The 16,005-nt window shown below is 39.5% G+C and overlaps 1 long non-coding RNA gene across 1 annotated transcript in view; it reads right to left on the bottom strand.

The window, feature by feature from the left end:
* Positions 1 to 8,384: 8,384 nt before the first annotated feature.
* Positions 8,385 to 16,005, bottom strand: part of LOC110209980 (uncharacterized) — a 10,137-nt gene continuing 2,516 nt past the window's right edge. The window contains exon 2 of the long non-coding RNA XR_013487398.1: positions 8,385 to 10,129. This is a non-coding gene — a long non-coding RNA (uncharacterized LOC110209980). The remainder of the gene's footprint in view (positions 10,130 to 16,005) is intronic.

Genomic DNA, 16,005 nt, shown 5'->3' with positions numbered 1-16,005 from the left:
AGCCTTTCTGAATTGTTCATATCATTTCCTGTCTCTACCATTCCTCACACTATCCTTTATGCCTCCACTCCAATCTTCACTAGGCAAAATCCTATTCATTTGGAGACCAGCTAAAATTCCACCTTCTCCATGAAGAGTTCCGTGATCACCATTCCCAGAATTCTACCCTCTAAGTTCATGTGGGTTTCATACTTCTCATAGACACTTTTCTAATTCATTTTGTGGTACTTGTCTTATCTTTCCTAAGAAAGGGGAAGACCTTTGAAAAATGGAACCATGTTCTATTTGTCACAGTATCCCCTAAAGTACCTAGAACACTGTCACACACAAAATAGGTGATCACTAATTATTTCTCAAATGAATTAAATGAATCAACAATTCAACAAATTCTGGGGGTACAAAGTCAAAAATGGAAAAGTCTCTGTCCTCAAGGATCCTGCATTTGATCAAGAGAGATAACATGGACATATATGTGTGTGTGTGTGTGTGTGTGTGTGTGTGTGTGTATATACATATACATATACATATACATATATGAATATGCAAGGTTAAAAGCAAGGCAGTTTGGGGAAGGAGGGCACTAGCAGCTGGAGAAATCAGGAAAAGTTTCATTTACAAAGTAGAGATTGACCTGAGTCCTGGAGAATATGAAAGATTCTGTGATGCAAAGGAGAAATAGTGCATTCTAGTCACAGAGGGAAGCCAGGATAAAGGTATAGAGATGGAAGATTGAGTGTTGTATGTAACAAACAGCAAAAATCAACAAGACTTGGTAATTAATTGGAGATGCGGGGAGAAGAGTGAGCTCTCTGAAGTCAAATACCCCAGTGACCGGAAGGATGGGGCCATCCTCAACAGAGGCAGGAACATTCAGAAGAGGAGCAGGTTTGGAGGAATGAATAATGAAACCTGTTTGGGGCATGTTGAATTTCAGGTGCCTATAGGTATCAATGGATGGATTAATTAATGTGGCAATCATAAGGGAAAATTCCCTAGGTATTTCTGTGGATCTCTGAGGTACAGGAAACTATCCCCAATTGTAGTGTTTGGATTGTGGACTTAATTCTCATCTATCTAGTGATAATTTTAAAACAAGACATAAAATACCAATTGTACTAGGTACAATCTCCTGGCCTCTAACTTTCCACGGTTAAGAAAGATCATGATAGAATAGCAAGAATGTTGGGTGTGAAATCAGAACACCTGGGTTCAAATTTCAGTCCTTCTACTTATCCCCTGTGTGACGTTGGACAAAACATTTCACTTCTCTGAACTTCAATTTCTTCATCAAATAAGAAGGTTGGACCAGATGATCTTTAAGGCTCCTTCTAACTGTAGATCAATAATTCTAAAGGCATATACTGTTCTCTTCCAATAAATGGTTAACATTACATGGCTAACGCATTATTGGTGGAGTTGTGAACTGATCCAACCCTTCTGGAGAGCAATTTGGAACTATGCCCTAAGGACTATCATACCCTCTGATCCAGCAATACCACTACTAGGTCTATATCCCAAAAAGATCATAAATAAAGGTTAAAGGACCCACATAGCAGCCCTTTTTATGGTGGTAAAGAATTAGAAATTGAAGGATGCCCATTAATTAGGGAATGACTGAACAAGCTGTGGTATATGAATGTAATGGAATACTACTGTGTTATAAGAAATAATGAGCAGGCAGATCTCAGAAAAACCTGGACTTACATGAACTGATGCTGAGTGAAGTGAACATAACCAGAACACTGTGTACAGTAACAGCAACATTGTGCAATGATCAACTAGACTTAGCTCTTCTCAGCAGTACAATGATCTAAGATGATTCCAAAGGACTCATGATGGAAAATGTTATCCACATTCGGAGGGAGAACTATGGAGTCTGAAAGCAGATTGAAGCATACTATTTTCATTTTGGTTTTGTTTTTTTTTTGGGAGGGGTAGTTTTCCATTTCATTTTGTTTCTTCACTGATCAAATAAGAAGTTTGGACCAGATAATCTTTAAAGTCTTTCTCAACATGACCAGTCTGAAAATATGTTTAACATGATTGCACATGTGTAATCTATATCAGATTACTTGCTGTCTTGCAGAGGAGGGAGGAGAGAGAGGGAAAGAGAAAAATTTGGAACTCAAAATCTTATAAAAATGAATGTTGAAAACTATCTTTACATGTAATTAGAAAAAATAAAATACTATTTATAATGTTTAAAAGAATCCCTTCTACAACATACCTAAAAAAGTTACACAGCTGTACCAATCCCCAAGACACTCATCAAATATGAAAGTCCCCAGACTACTCCATGCTCATCTCTGCAAACTCTCGTGCAGGTTTCTCCCTTGGCTCCACAGTGCAATCTCACACCAAGGGCATCTGGATGTGGTGTGTTCCTCATCCCAAGAAACCAAATCACACCCTTGTTCTCTTGGACACTGAGGGTCTGGGTGATGTGGAGAAGATAAGAAGGGAAGACATTGTTCGTGATTGGAAATAAGGGGAGCAGGTTGGTATTATTATGGGTCTTAGGCCTACAAAACCCCGAGAAGCTGAATTTTCATCTACTATATAAGGATGCTAATCCAGGAGCTGACATGGGAGTGGAAAGGTATCAGGCAACAAGGCCAGGAAATGTGTTCTTATTTCTAGGGAGACAATAAGAATGATGGGTGAATCTTTGCTCTAGCCATGCTACTGAGCAGCACCTTTGTCTACTACAGCATGGGCATCATCAACCAGCAGCAGTATCCTTTCTGTGATCCAGGGCAAGAGTCAAGCCCAAGGGAGACAACTCAATTCTGTCCTTGACATTGCTCTCTACAGCCCGTGATCTGTTGAATTAAGGGCAAGTGTGAGAGACCAAAACAAAAAGAAAAAAAGGTATCAAATGCTATTACGAAAACAGGACTACAGACATACCAAGACATGGTCAAGAGGAATAATCTCCCCTCCTTCCCTGCTAGCTCCAGGACAGTGTTAATTCTCCTTCTCCTGGGATCTCTTGGCTCCACTGGCCAGGCACTGGCTCAAGTTCATGGCTTCCAAATTAGGCAAGATTGAAGAGCATCAAACAATTAATCAATATTAAATAATAATTATTATTAAACAATACACATTATGCACCTACTATATGCCAGGCTAAATGCTAAGTGCTGGGTATACAAAAAGAGGCCAAAGACAATCCCTGCCCTCAAAGGGCTCACAATCTAATGGAGGAAGACAGGAAGACAACAAACAAATAAATACAAACTATATGCAGGATAAATAGGAAATAATTAACGAAAGGGAGACACTAGAATTAAGAGGGGTTAGTAAAGGCTTCCTGTAGAACACAGGACTTAAAAGAAGCCAGGAAAGTCAGTAAGTAGAGTTAAGGAAGGAGAGCGTTCCAGACATGGGGACAGCCAGAGAAAACGCCCGACCTGGAGCTGGAGTATCTCATTCATAGAACGAGATTTGGAACAAAGTTCATGGAACAAAGAGTTGACACCTAAGGAATCATCACAGCTTCTGAATTTGACCTTTACAGGAGATAGAGAAGGAAACACACTGAAAGGGATGGTGGAATTGCATAGACTCTGGGTCCTGGAAAGAGACTTGAGTCTCCACAAATCCCCTCCAGAGACCCCCATGCATCAAGGAGCCTAAGTCAGATAGAAACCCAAAATGGCCATAGAAGCACAAACCTCACTCTTACTCAAATAGGGAAATTCAGAAACCATGTGTACTAAGAAGTGATGAGGAGGCACAAATTCATGACAGTAAGAAGCCAACTCAGGGACCTTGCCTATGCTAGTACTAGAAAAGGGAGGAAAGAAGGGAGCAAGCATCTATTAAGTGTCTACTCTGGGCCAAGCATTTGTGCTAACCAAGCACGGTCCAAATATTTACTCTTTTCATCTTCACAACAGCCCTGAAAGGTAGGTGCCATTATTATCCTCATTTTGTAATTGAGGAAACTGAGGCAGAAGTTAAGTGACTTGCCCAGAGTAACACGGCTATTCGGGCAGCTAGGTGGCGCAGTGGATAGAGAACCAGCCCTCGATTCAGGAGGACCTGAGTTCAAATGTGGCCTCAGACACATTGTGTGACCCTGGGCAAGTCACTTCACCCCATTGCCTAGCCAAAACAAACAAACAAAAAAAAACCAGAGGAACACAGCTACTAAGTGTCTGAGTCAGGATTTAAACTGAGGTCTTCCTGACTCCAGGTCTAGTTGCTCTATCTACCTGCCAAAAAGGTGACATGGAGCTCTCCCCTTTTCCTAGTAGCATGAGTAACATAAACTATGCAAGGCCTGAGGAGATGATGTTGATTCCCCATTGACTAAGTTTTTTACTATGAGTAAAGTGGGCCCATCAGGAGGAGAGAGCTGTTTGAATCATTATCATCCCTAAACCACACAGGACAAAGTAGGAGGTCAACTCTCTGGCAAACCTAAGTTCTTTACCTAAAAGGATGGAAGGGAGAGGATCACAGCTTTCTTCATTGTTTGAGACTCAGGTATAGTCTTTTGCATTTATTGTCTGGTTAATAAAGCCTGTTAGCCTGAATGCTTGCAGGGGAAATGAAGTCCCTATTCAAAGCAAAATGAGCCAAATAATGACATTTTGGGGGATGTGAGAAAGATATTTTACGAACAACTCTCTAAAATCATACTTGGGCAGATCACCTGGGGGCCAAGTTAAAAACTGACACATGGAATATGTTGTTTCACAGCCAAGTGAGTACATGGGGGTACTTAATAAATGTTTAATGAATGACCAACTATAATACATCCTAACTAAGTGACCCTGGGCAAGTCACTCAGTGCTTGAGACAACTCTCTAAGACTTCTGATGTGGGTTCTTTGTGAACCCCCTCCATCTGCCTTCTACACCCTATCCTGCTTCTCTTCTTCTCCCCCTGACCTTGGGTCAGCTTATGGTGGAAGCTGAAGTTTCAGCTACTTCCCTCTCCCTTTTCACCCCACTCTAGGACCTAGAAGAACACTTCTGCAATTTGTTGAGAGGTTCAGAAAGCTGACTGACTCTCTTGCAGGCCCAGACTGCTATGTTGTCCCTTTCTATGACTTGCTCTCAATCGCCATTTGTTTCTCATGAGGAACAGGAAAACTGACTACAAGGAGGAGTCAAGGCCAACTTGCTCCAGTTTCAGCATCTGGTCCAATCTCTCCTTGGCAAAATGGAACACTCTGTAGGAAAAGAAGCTATGTCACATGATTAAGACTGGGACTTCCCCTCTTGCCCACCCTGATCTACAGCTAAACTTGAAGGAGAAGCTTTAGAACTGAGGATATTTGGCACTTGACTAAAGTTTCTAAGCTGATAATAATACTGGACATTCAGATAACACTTTGCAGTTTACAAATATAAGGCATGAGTAGTAATGGCAATAAAGCAGTCTAATTACACTGCAAATAGAACACTGAGCCTAGAGTTAGAATGATCTGAATTCCAATCCTACCTTAAACACTTACTAGCTATGTGGCCCTGGGTGAGTCATTTAACTTGTCTGCTTTAGTTTCCTCAAGTGTAAAATCAGGATAATAGTACCTACCTTCCAGAGTTGTTATGAAGGTCAAATGAGATAGTAATAAAGTGATCAGCATGGTTCCTGGCACATAGTAGGTACTTAATAAATGCTTGTTTCCTTCCAAATATTTAGTTTGTTCTTTGCATTCCAAATGGAACCATTCTCATATTCAAAAGCCTACTGATTTTCCCTAAAGATCTATGAATTCTTTTCAGGCTGGGGATATGGAGTGTACTTGAACTTGTATGTTTAATTCCCATATATTTATGTGGATAAAATTTTAGTTTTCTTCTTCAATAAAGTTGAAATCTTATTATTTAAAAGATTAACCCAGATAGCACTATTCAAAAATAAAATAGGCCTGTATTCATCAGATTGCATTTGTAAGACACTGCCCCTTTCATAACCAGCCATCTGGTTACTGAAAGCAGAAAATGAACTTCTGTGTAAAGAAAAAGAATCAAATCTTATCTTATCAAGTATTTATCAAGTACGCAAAATCTTTTCCCTTTCATATGTTAACAGTCTGATTGCTGAAAGGAGCAAGAAAAGGACTATTGTGCATTAAAAAAAACATAGGGGCAGCTAGGTGGTGCAGTGGATACAGCACCAATCCTGGATTCAGGAGGACCTGAGTTCAAATCCAGCCCCAGACCCTGGGCAAGTCATTTAACCCCATTGCCTAGCCAAAAAAAAAAACCATAAAAATTCATATGTAGAGATATAGTTTTTCCTTTTATATGTGAGAAGAAATACAGACAGTTTGGAAGACAGAAAAAAGAACCACACTTCAGATAATGGACTAAGAGGAGCTGTTTGAGACACAGAAATAACTGCAGTCCCTCAGCTCATTTGCAGGTGACTGTTTTAAGAGTGTGAGAAGTTAAAACACAAAGTGGTCAAGCAAATAACTGTTTGAGGATTATAGGGGAATCAGATAAGGACTATTGTTTCATAACTGACAGAAACTTGGATTTCGTGAGTTTTTATCTCATAAGGGAAAAATGAGTCATTGACCACTTCAAGAGGTTCTGAAATGAGTCAGGAGAGTAGCAAGGAAGACATCAGAAGAGGATGCCCTAGGTGGCAACTGACACCAAGAAGAGTGAAAAGGCATGGACCTGGAAAGATTTCATGGCAAATGGGGGAAAAATAATCATGGGGGGAGATGAAACATGTTATCCACTTCCAAAGAGAAAACTGATGAACTCTGGATGCAGATTAAAGCATACTTTTTAAACTTTATTTTTTCTTGTTTCAGTGTTTTCTTTTGCAACATAGCTATAGAATATAGAAATATATATGATATGCAAAATGGAGGAATATGCTTTGCATAACTTCATATATGTGTGCATGTGTATAACTGATATCATATTGCTGACCTTCACAATGTATGGGGAAGGAGAGAATTTGAAACTCAAAATTTTCAAAAATGAATGTTAAAAAAATTTTAGAATTAATTGGGAAATATTTAATGAAATAAATAAAAATATATTTTTGAAAAGAGGTTGCTATGAATTAGAAATTGTACTTCCATATCTTGAACTATATTATAAAGCAGGAGTCATTAAACTATCTGATATTGATTTTAAAATAGAGGTATGTCAATAAAACAGACTGGACAAACAAGAATCAGAAAAATATAGAACTCAACAACCCATTGTTCAATGAACCAGAAAACATAAATTACTTAGGAGTACAATGATATTTGATTAAAAAAAACTGATTGGATAACTGGAAAGAAATCAGGCAGAAACTGGGCTTCAATCAACACCTTATATCATATTCCACAATACATTGGATAAATCACCTTAATATTAAATATCATGCTATAAAAATATCAGAAGAGAAGCAGATAATGTACCTTTCATACCTATAGATAGGAAATATATTCTTAACCAAACAAGAGATAGAGGAAATTACAAAAGATAAAAAGTGATATCTTGGTTACATGAAATTGAAAAGATTTTGCACAAACGAAATTAATGCACCTAGGATCAGAAGGGAAGTGGCCAAATGGAGAAAAAAATGTTTGTGTTAAATTTTTCTGACAAGGGTTTGATATCTAAGATTAATAATCAACAGATATACATATAAGACCAAAAGCTATTCCCCAATGTTGTTGTCCTTTATTTTCTAAGAGAACCAATGACATCCTGGGGTGATATCTTGAGTCACGCATGGATTGGATATAAGTGAGGAAGAATCACACAAAGTCATCAGTCTCACTCTCTCTTCCAGAGCCATCAAAGTTCAGAGGCAAGACAAAAGCCAAGACAACTGGAGATGGCCCGACATGCAGAGAATGACCTTGGCATCTTTGATGTTGACCAAGCTCCAGGCACTCCACAGCACCTGCTTCAGTCACTTTCATGGTCATTGGAAAAATTCACTAATGCCAAAACCCACTGTCAAAGAATATGAACAAACAATTCTCCAAAGAAGAATTGCACATTATTAATCACCAAAGGAAAAAAAAATGTTCCAAATCATTAATAACAAAAGAAATGCAAAATAAAACAACCTTAATGTTGCATCTCACATCCTACAAGTTGGCAAAGATGACAAAAGATGGGAATAGTCAATAACTGGCGAGATGATAGGAAGATAGGGACTCTAGTACATTGTTGATGAATCAGTACAACCATTTTTGAAAGCAATTTAAAATTACACAAAGTGGCTAAACTATCCATACCCTTTGACCCAAGCCTTCCACTACTAGTCATACACAATGGAGACCACTGCTAAAAAAAAAAACTCTATATACACCAAAATGTTTATAGCAACATTCTTGTGATAGAAAAGAACCAGAAAGAAAATAAATGCCCATCAATGGGTGAATGCTAAACAAATTGTGGTATGGGAATGTAATGGAACTTTATTGTGTTGTAAGGCAATCCAAAAGTAATTCATACAGAGAAGAAATACATGAACTGATGCAGAGTGAAATAAGCTGAACCAAGAAGACAATATATACAAGGTCTACAACAGTGTAAATGGACCAAAGGAAAAAAAAATATGAGAAGGCATTCTGATCCCACCTCTTTGCAGAGGTGAAAAGTCCACAAGCATGATGCCTATTGTAGACATTTTTGATATACTAATGAGTTATGCTGATTTTTTCCTCTTTTCCTTTTTTTGTCTTTAAAAATATTCTTTGTTAGACGGGATGCTCTCTGAGACAGGGAAGAGGGATACTGAGGAAAATTATGGTTACGTAAACCAAAAGACAAATAGATGAATGAATTTACTTAGTTTCTAAGAATATTATTGTCAAGCAATACTATTGTCAAGGATGCATGCCAGCAGTTCTGATTCTAATTCAACTGAGCACCGTGACCTTATCTTGCCTCTTTTTTTCTTCATTGAGATAATATTCAAGAGGAGACAAATTCAGCTCACTCAGAATGGAGAATCCACTAGGTCTTATCAAGTGAAAAGTTGTCTCACTAGATGCTTTTTTATACACTCAGGAAAATACAAGGGAATATGTCACCATCACAGTGTTTTCTGTTATTCATGAAACAAAGAATCCTTTCTGTTTCAGCTGCCTAAATGACAGGGGCTGTTGGTCAGTAAAAGCTCGTGATTTCTTTGTGGCCTATAATCCTTACTCAAACCTAGCTAATGTGCAACCTACCACAGAGCTATCAAGTTATTCAGGTTATGTTCCCCCCCCCCCGCCCCGAACTCTCTGGCTGTTTACAGCCCTGCCCCAGAAGAAGATCACTTAAAGCTTAGATCTGGCTCATGACTAAGATATCATTCCAAAAAGTAGGCATAGGACAGCAATTTATTTCTTCCACACAAAAGAAATGCTTAAACCACCAAAGACTAAAGAGTACAGATGAAGACTTAAATACGAAGTCATAACTTAAAACACAATAGTCTCCTAGAAGCTTGATATGTAAAATATCAAAACATGAAGCATTTTGCAGGGATACTGAAGATGCATTTCACCTCCATAGATTCCACATTGTCTCCCTCAATGTCTTCTGGTAAGCCTGGCCAGATAGTCAGCTCTTCCCTTGACCAGTGGCCAGCTTCTCCAAGAAGGGCTAAAGTAGCTGCATTGAATACTTCCCTACTATCCTGGAGTTAGTACTAACTTTGGGACCCAGAAGTTCTCCATGTCTTAAACTCGTAAGGTTGTCTCTAAGGCTGGGAAGTCCATCTCAAGATTAATATCCAATAAATGGCTGCCAGAGGCCCAAGGTTCAGGCTAAAAATCATCAAGCTCAGACCCATGTACAAGTAAGCACCATTTCTAGCAGGTGGGCAAAGGTGCCTCTATACTCTACCATAGGACGTCTCAGAAAAAAAAAAGTTCATGCTTCAAGTTCCAGAGTCAGAAAGGAAGAAAGAGTGCCAAAGGCAGAGTTACTCCTTCTAAATGGACAGTGCTTCCTGACTCAGTGGCCAGTCTTTTCTTAATCAACTCCTTCCCCTGCAGCCAACATGGAAGCCTAGGGATTGTTACAACATCCCAATGGGCCAAGTCTTTCAGCATAGAACTGAGCCCCAAGTGTTCGCAGTAGCTTACAGAAGACTTCAGTGTGGGCTCCTATGGATTATATTCTAGCCACAATCAATAAGAGGGTCCCTGGGAAAAGAGATGGAGAGAGAAAGAAGTTTCCATTAATTACATGCATTACATACAGTGCTAAGCATAAATATATATATATATATATATATATATATATTTTAAATAACATGTTAAAATGACATGTTATGTATATAAAATAGATTTAATATAACATGTAAAATAACAAGTTCAATGCATATTTAACATAAAGTGTTAAAATGACACCCCTTACTTTGAGATATCCTGTGACTCCTGAATGTAGACAAGCAATCAAAGAATCTGGACAGGCTTTTAGAATAAAAAGAACCACTTCTAGCTGAGTCCAAAGAAGCCTTGTGTTGTGCTACTTTGTCATCTACTTCCCATACTCTACCTCCTATTAAGCTAGTTCTAGACATCTAGATACCCATCAACTACCATAAAACCAGCAAACCTCTACTTTATAAAATGTGAGCAGCCTTCCTTTCAAAATTTAATCTTGGAGATGATTCTGTCATTTTTAATTAAAGAGAATACTGCAAAATGATTAATTTTAGAAGCCACAGTTCAAAGTAGGAACTGTAACTTTTTTTAAAAAACTCCATCATAAAATACTATATTTCCTAAGCCCTTATCTTCAGCTACTTTGTGTAAAAAAATTCTTCCAAAGCACTCAACACAATCTTTTTAACCTCTCAAAACTCTTGCTTTCATCCTCTCCATAACAACAACAACAACAACAACAACAACAACAACAACAACAAAAACCAATGATGATAATAAATAGCATATCTATAGTGCTTTTAGGTCTACAAAGCACTTTACAAATATTATCTCATTTTTTCTTCACAACAACCCTGCGAGTTATGTAGTATTGTTATCCCCATTTTACAGATGAATGAACTGAGGCAGAAAGAGGGAATAAGCCTTGTCCGGGATCACACAACTAGTAAGTCTTTGAGGCTGGATATGAATTCAGGTCTCCCTGACTCCAGGTCTTGCACTCTAACACATTCCTTTTGGAGAACAGCTATTTCCCTGCCCCCTAGACCTGAACAGTCCCCATAGAGCCCAGCCATTAGGAGGAAGAGAGGAAGTCAGGTGGCTATTCAAATGTTTGTTTGTTTTTTTTAAATTTATTTTAATCTTCAGGTATGTACAGAGCCCTCACTGTGCCAGGGATCAGCATGTTATATACTACAGTCAGTACCTGCCCTCAGGCACATAAGACCCACAGAGATGTAAACCTCAAGTTTACTCAAAGACTCAAATAGATGTGTGATCTCATTGATTGGAGACTTCTCTCCATGGACGCAGAGTTAGGAGTTCCATCCAGTGATGCAGATTGCAACCCATCCATGTTTGCCCATCCTGGGTGACTCTCATCCACACTTTCCCAAGTGTTCACCATAGGCTGTCTGCCCAATATGTTTGAGGCTTTCTATATTTTCTCCCAACATCTTGAGGGTACCAGCAGAGCACTATGGTCACCCACCTGTTAATCTATGGATCCTCAGACTCCTGCTTGACCACTACCCTCATGGCTATGTTCACTCTGGCAACATCCTCTTCTTCAGTGCCCTCCTCTGATTAGTAAGTTCCATCCCCAAACTTCTTTTGAGGAAGCGCCTTTGCCAGCCATGCTTACTCTAAACCTGGTGCCGCCCATGACTCTTTCTGGAACTTGCTCCCATTCAGGTCCTTGCTCCCCATTCCAGCTTCCTTTTCTTTCTTGCATTTCCCTGTAAGCTCTAGAGGTAGGAGGTTCACAGGTTGTGCTCATTACATGTCTTCAGCTTTTTCAATGTATTCATCAGTTATGTTGACTTTTTTCTTCTTTTTTAGCATTAAAACATACAACTTATTACAGGAGTGGCTGTCTAGCAGGGGAATAAGGAAAGGTACTGGGGGAAACTGTGATGATGTAAAAAAACAAAAGCCAATAAAAATGTATCTTTCCATAAAGAATGTAAGCTCCTTGAGGTTAGGGACTATCTTACTTTCTTGTTTTCATTTCTATTCTCGGTGCTTAGCAGAGTGCCTGGCACATGCTAAGTACTTAATAAGAGCTGTATCATATCACCTGTGAGCATCCAGTTTTCTCTTCCTGCCATACAATTCCTTCAATCACATCCTTTATAGCTGCTGTTCTTCAGCGTTCCTCATTGGTTATATGTTGTAGCCTCTCAAACCCACCACATAGCTCTGCATCGCCCTCCATGTGATGACCTTCAGTGCTCTGGAGGCAGTAGCATTCTGAGTCTCTCTGTCATGCAGTAATGGCCAGTATTGAAAAAATGGGCCTTTGTTGTTCTGGGAGGCTTGGAATCAATACACACTCTTTTCAATTTCCCAAAAGCAATCTATCCCCCCTCTACCTTTTCTTTTCAACTCTGGTCCCAAAGTTGAGTCCCAGGCTCATTGTCCATATTGCCTGTTCCAAATCTACATACTGTGGAATAAATGCTATGGGATGTCTGTCCACTCAGATGCTTTTTGAAATCTGTGCAATAGACATTCCTCAGGTATTTGGTCTTTCTTGTGTGGGTGCATAGGCCAAACAAAGATTACAAAGCTTGTCTAGGAGGCTCTGAAAAGCCTTGAAACCTAATGCGATCAACACAGCATCATTGGCAAATAGGAGCATGTGGAGGGCTTTACCATACACAAAGCATCCCACCCAAATCTGGACTCTGCACTGAATCTCTTCCCATCAAAACGGAAATATTTTTTGGCAAGCATAAAGCCTCACTTCATGTTTGTTTTCAGAAGGTCAGTGAAATCACAAGGCTAATTCTCTGTGTGTACATATATAAATATATATGTATATATGTACGTATATATATATATGTGTGTATATATACACAGATATATACATATACACATTTATATATGTATACATATATATACATATATTTGGTTCAGTTGTGTCTGAATCTTCATGACCACTTTTGGAGTTTTTTTGGCAAAGATACTGGAGTGATTTGCCATTTCTTTCTCCAGTGGATTAAGACAAACAGAGAGGTTAAGTGAATTGCACAGGGTCACACAGCTAGTGAGTGTCTAAGGCCACATTTGAACTCAGGTCTTCCCCACTCCAGGGCCAGGATTCTATCCACTGAGCCACCTAGCTGCTACACACACACACACACACACACACACACACACACACACATGTCTGTATATTTTATATATGTACAAATACATCACATCATCCTGAATGATATTGAGATATGACTAGGAGACACCTTGTTATAAAAGAGCCTGTAAAACAGCATTTGGTTCTACCACGTTGAATGTTGTTGGGGTTTTTAATCAACCAACAATAATCGTAATGAGATTTCATATTTTCTCCATCTTTCAGTCAGTTGTGAGATGGTGAAGATGAGGTCCCTTGTGGAATATTGTTTGGGAAAGCTTGCTGCTTCCCTATTAAAATCCTCTCTGGCTATACAGGTGAAACGCACAAAGATTTTGGATAGCTACCAGATGAGGGATAGAGGTCAATGCTTGTTAACACTTAGCCCTCTCTTTTGATATCAACCAGGTCTGAGATATTTTTTACAAAGTCTTTAGTATTTTCCCCGATGATAGCTTGGCAGTAGTGGAGATCCCTGGACTTGGAATCAAGAAGACCTGGGTTTGAGATTCTTGCTCTCTGTGTTTCCCTGAGACTGTCCTGTAACTTCCCTGGATCTCTTTTTCCTCATAGACTCAATGGCCTTCAAGGCCCCTTCCAGCTCTGCAGCCTGTGACCCCACAGGCCTCCCCCTTCCTTCACACACCTCAGTCAGGGAGAAGCCCCTTGAGGCTGCCTCCAGCACAGATCTAGAATATGCTCTTCATCTGGCCCAGAAGACTTTCCAAGCTATGTTCCCTCCAGGAACTACTTCATTTGTCATCTGCTTTTGCACCCCAACCCCCAATGGACACCTCTTGCTCCGGGAGTAGAAATCAAATTCATATCTCCTTTGCTACAGGAAAGATATGACAATCAATTGCTCCATGGCTGATTGGAGTGATCGCCATCACTGCAGATCTATCCTTTTCTACTTGGCCCCAGATGGTGGAATTGAAAGTAAAGTAAGGGGTGGAAGTTGCCAAGAGCACATTTTGGCTGCATGTAAGAGAAAATATCCTAATAATTGGAAGTGCCCCAAAGTGGAATTAGCTGCTTCCAGCAGATGTAGTGAGCTCTCCCCTCAGAGACTGGGTTATCATTTTCAGGTATATTGGAAGTGGGGAGGAGGGGGTTCATCAGATTAGAGTTAGACTATCTAGCCTTCTGTTGTTGTTCAGTCATGTCCAACTTTTCATGACACTGGGAACCATACTGTCCATGGGGTTTTCATGGCAAAGATACTAGAGTGATTTGGCATTTCTTTCTCCAGTGGATGAAGGAAAACAGAGGTTAAGTGACTTGCCCAGGGTCACATAGCCAGTTAATCTGAGATCACATTTGAACCCAAGTCTTCTGACTCCAGGCCCAGTGCTCTATCCACTGAGCTACCTAGCTGCCTCAGGTGCCTTCTAAGATCCCTTTAAATTTTGACCGGACTGTGATTCTCCAGCCCCCTTTAGCTCTGCTCTTTTCTCAGGGAACACTCTCCAGTATTGCTCAAGCCTTCCACCTCTTTTCCTTTTGAGTCACCTTTTGTGCCCTGTCTCCCCTAAAATACATTCCCCAGTGGTCTCTTTTGCTTTGTTAGTTTCCCAGCATGTCCTTTCCTTGGCCCACACTACCAAGGCTCAGTCCTCAGGTCACATTACTTCCCCCCTCCCCCCATCAAACCATGCCCCTTCCTGACTTAGACTGAGCTCTCCTACAGCCTCAATCCAAGTCCTTCTCCTCTGGTCACATCTGAAGTCCTCCATTCTTTTCCTCCTCATCCTCAACCAGGTCAAGAACCTCTCTTCTCAGTCACCTTCTCTCCTCCCTCAGTGTATCACTCGGACTACATATTCCTTTCTCCTCTCCTCAGCTCCAACCCAAATATTTTTAGGACAAACATCACAGCCTCCCTATTACCTTCATTCAAAGTGCCAAGAAACAAAATCAGTCAAATAAATTCCTTAGAATTCAAAATTTTAATATATGACAACTCAGTAGACACTAGGATACTTTAATAGTGCAGTGATGCTTTTTGTTCCCAGAAATGAGTAAGAGAACAAGGGATCCAGATGGTGGACAGACAAGTGGACAGCATCCTTCAATTGTGTTGTTTTTTCCTTGGAAATTAATTCCAAAAAACGCAAATCTTGAAAAGCACAACTTCAAACCTATGTGTGAATTTGTTTTAGACTAGCCAATGTTCCCTGCCCTACTTGAAATTTTACAAGCTGACATAACTAATGTGAAAATATGTTTAATAGGAATGTATATGTATAGCTTATATCAGATTGTGCACCGTCTTGGGGAGGAAGGTAGGGAAGAAAGGGGAGAAAAAATTTAAAACTCAAAAGCTTATGGAAGTGATTGTTGATAAATCAAAATGAATTAATTTTAAAAATTAGAATGGAGCATAATGGAAGCTAATGACTTTATTAGAAATCAAGAAATTTTAAAATGAAACCAAAAGAATGAAAAAATAGACGACAATGTCAAATATCTCATTGGAAAAACAACTGAGCTGGAAAATACATCCAGGAGAGAGAACTTTAAAATTATTGGACCACTTGAAAGCCATGATCAAAAAAAGAGCTTAGATATCACCTTTCAAGAAATTATCAAGGAAAACTGCCCTGATATTCTAGAACAGAGGGTAAAATAGAAATTGAAAGAATCCACTAATCACCTCCTGAAAGAGATCCCTAAAGGAAAACTCCTAGGAATATTGTAGCCAAATTCCAGAGCTCTCAGATCAAAGATAAAATACTGAAAGCACCCAGAAAGAAATAATGCAAGTATTGTGGAA

Source organism: Phascolarctos cinereus, unplaced genomic scaffold, assembly GCF_003287225.1.
Source record: "Phascolarctos cinereus isolate Bilbo 61053 unplaced genomic scaffold, phaCin_HiC Scaffold_5;HRSCAF=322, whole genome shotgun sequence".
Lineage (NCBI taxonomy): Eukaryota > Metazoa > Chordata > Mammalia > Diprotodontia > Phascolarctidae > Phascolarctos > Phascolarctos cinereus.
The sequence above is the reverse complement of the archived record's forward strand: the minus strand, read 5'-3'. Positions and strand labels throughout refer to the sequence as shown.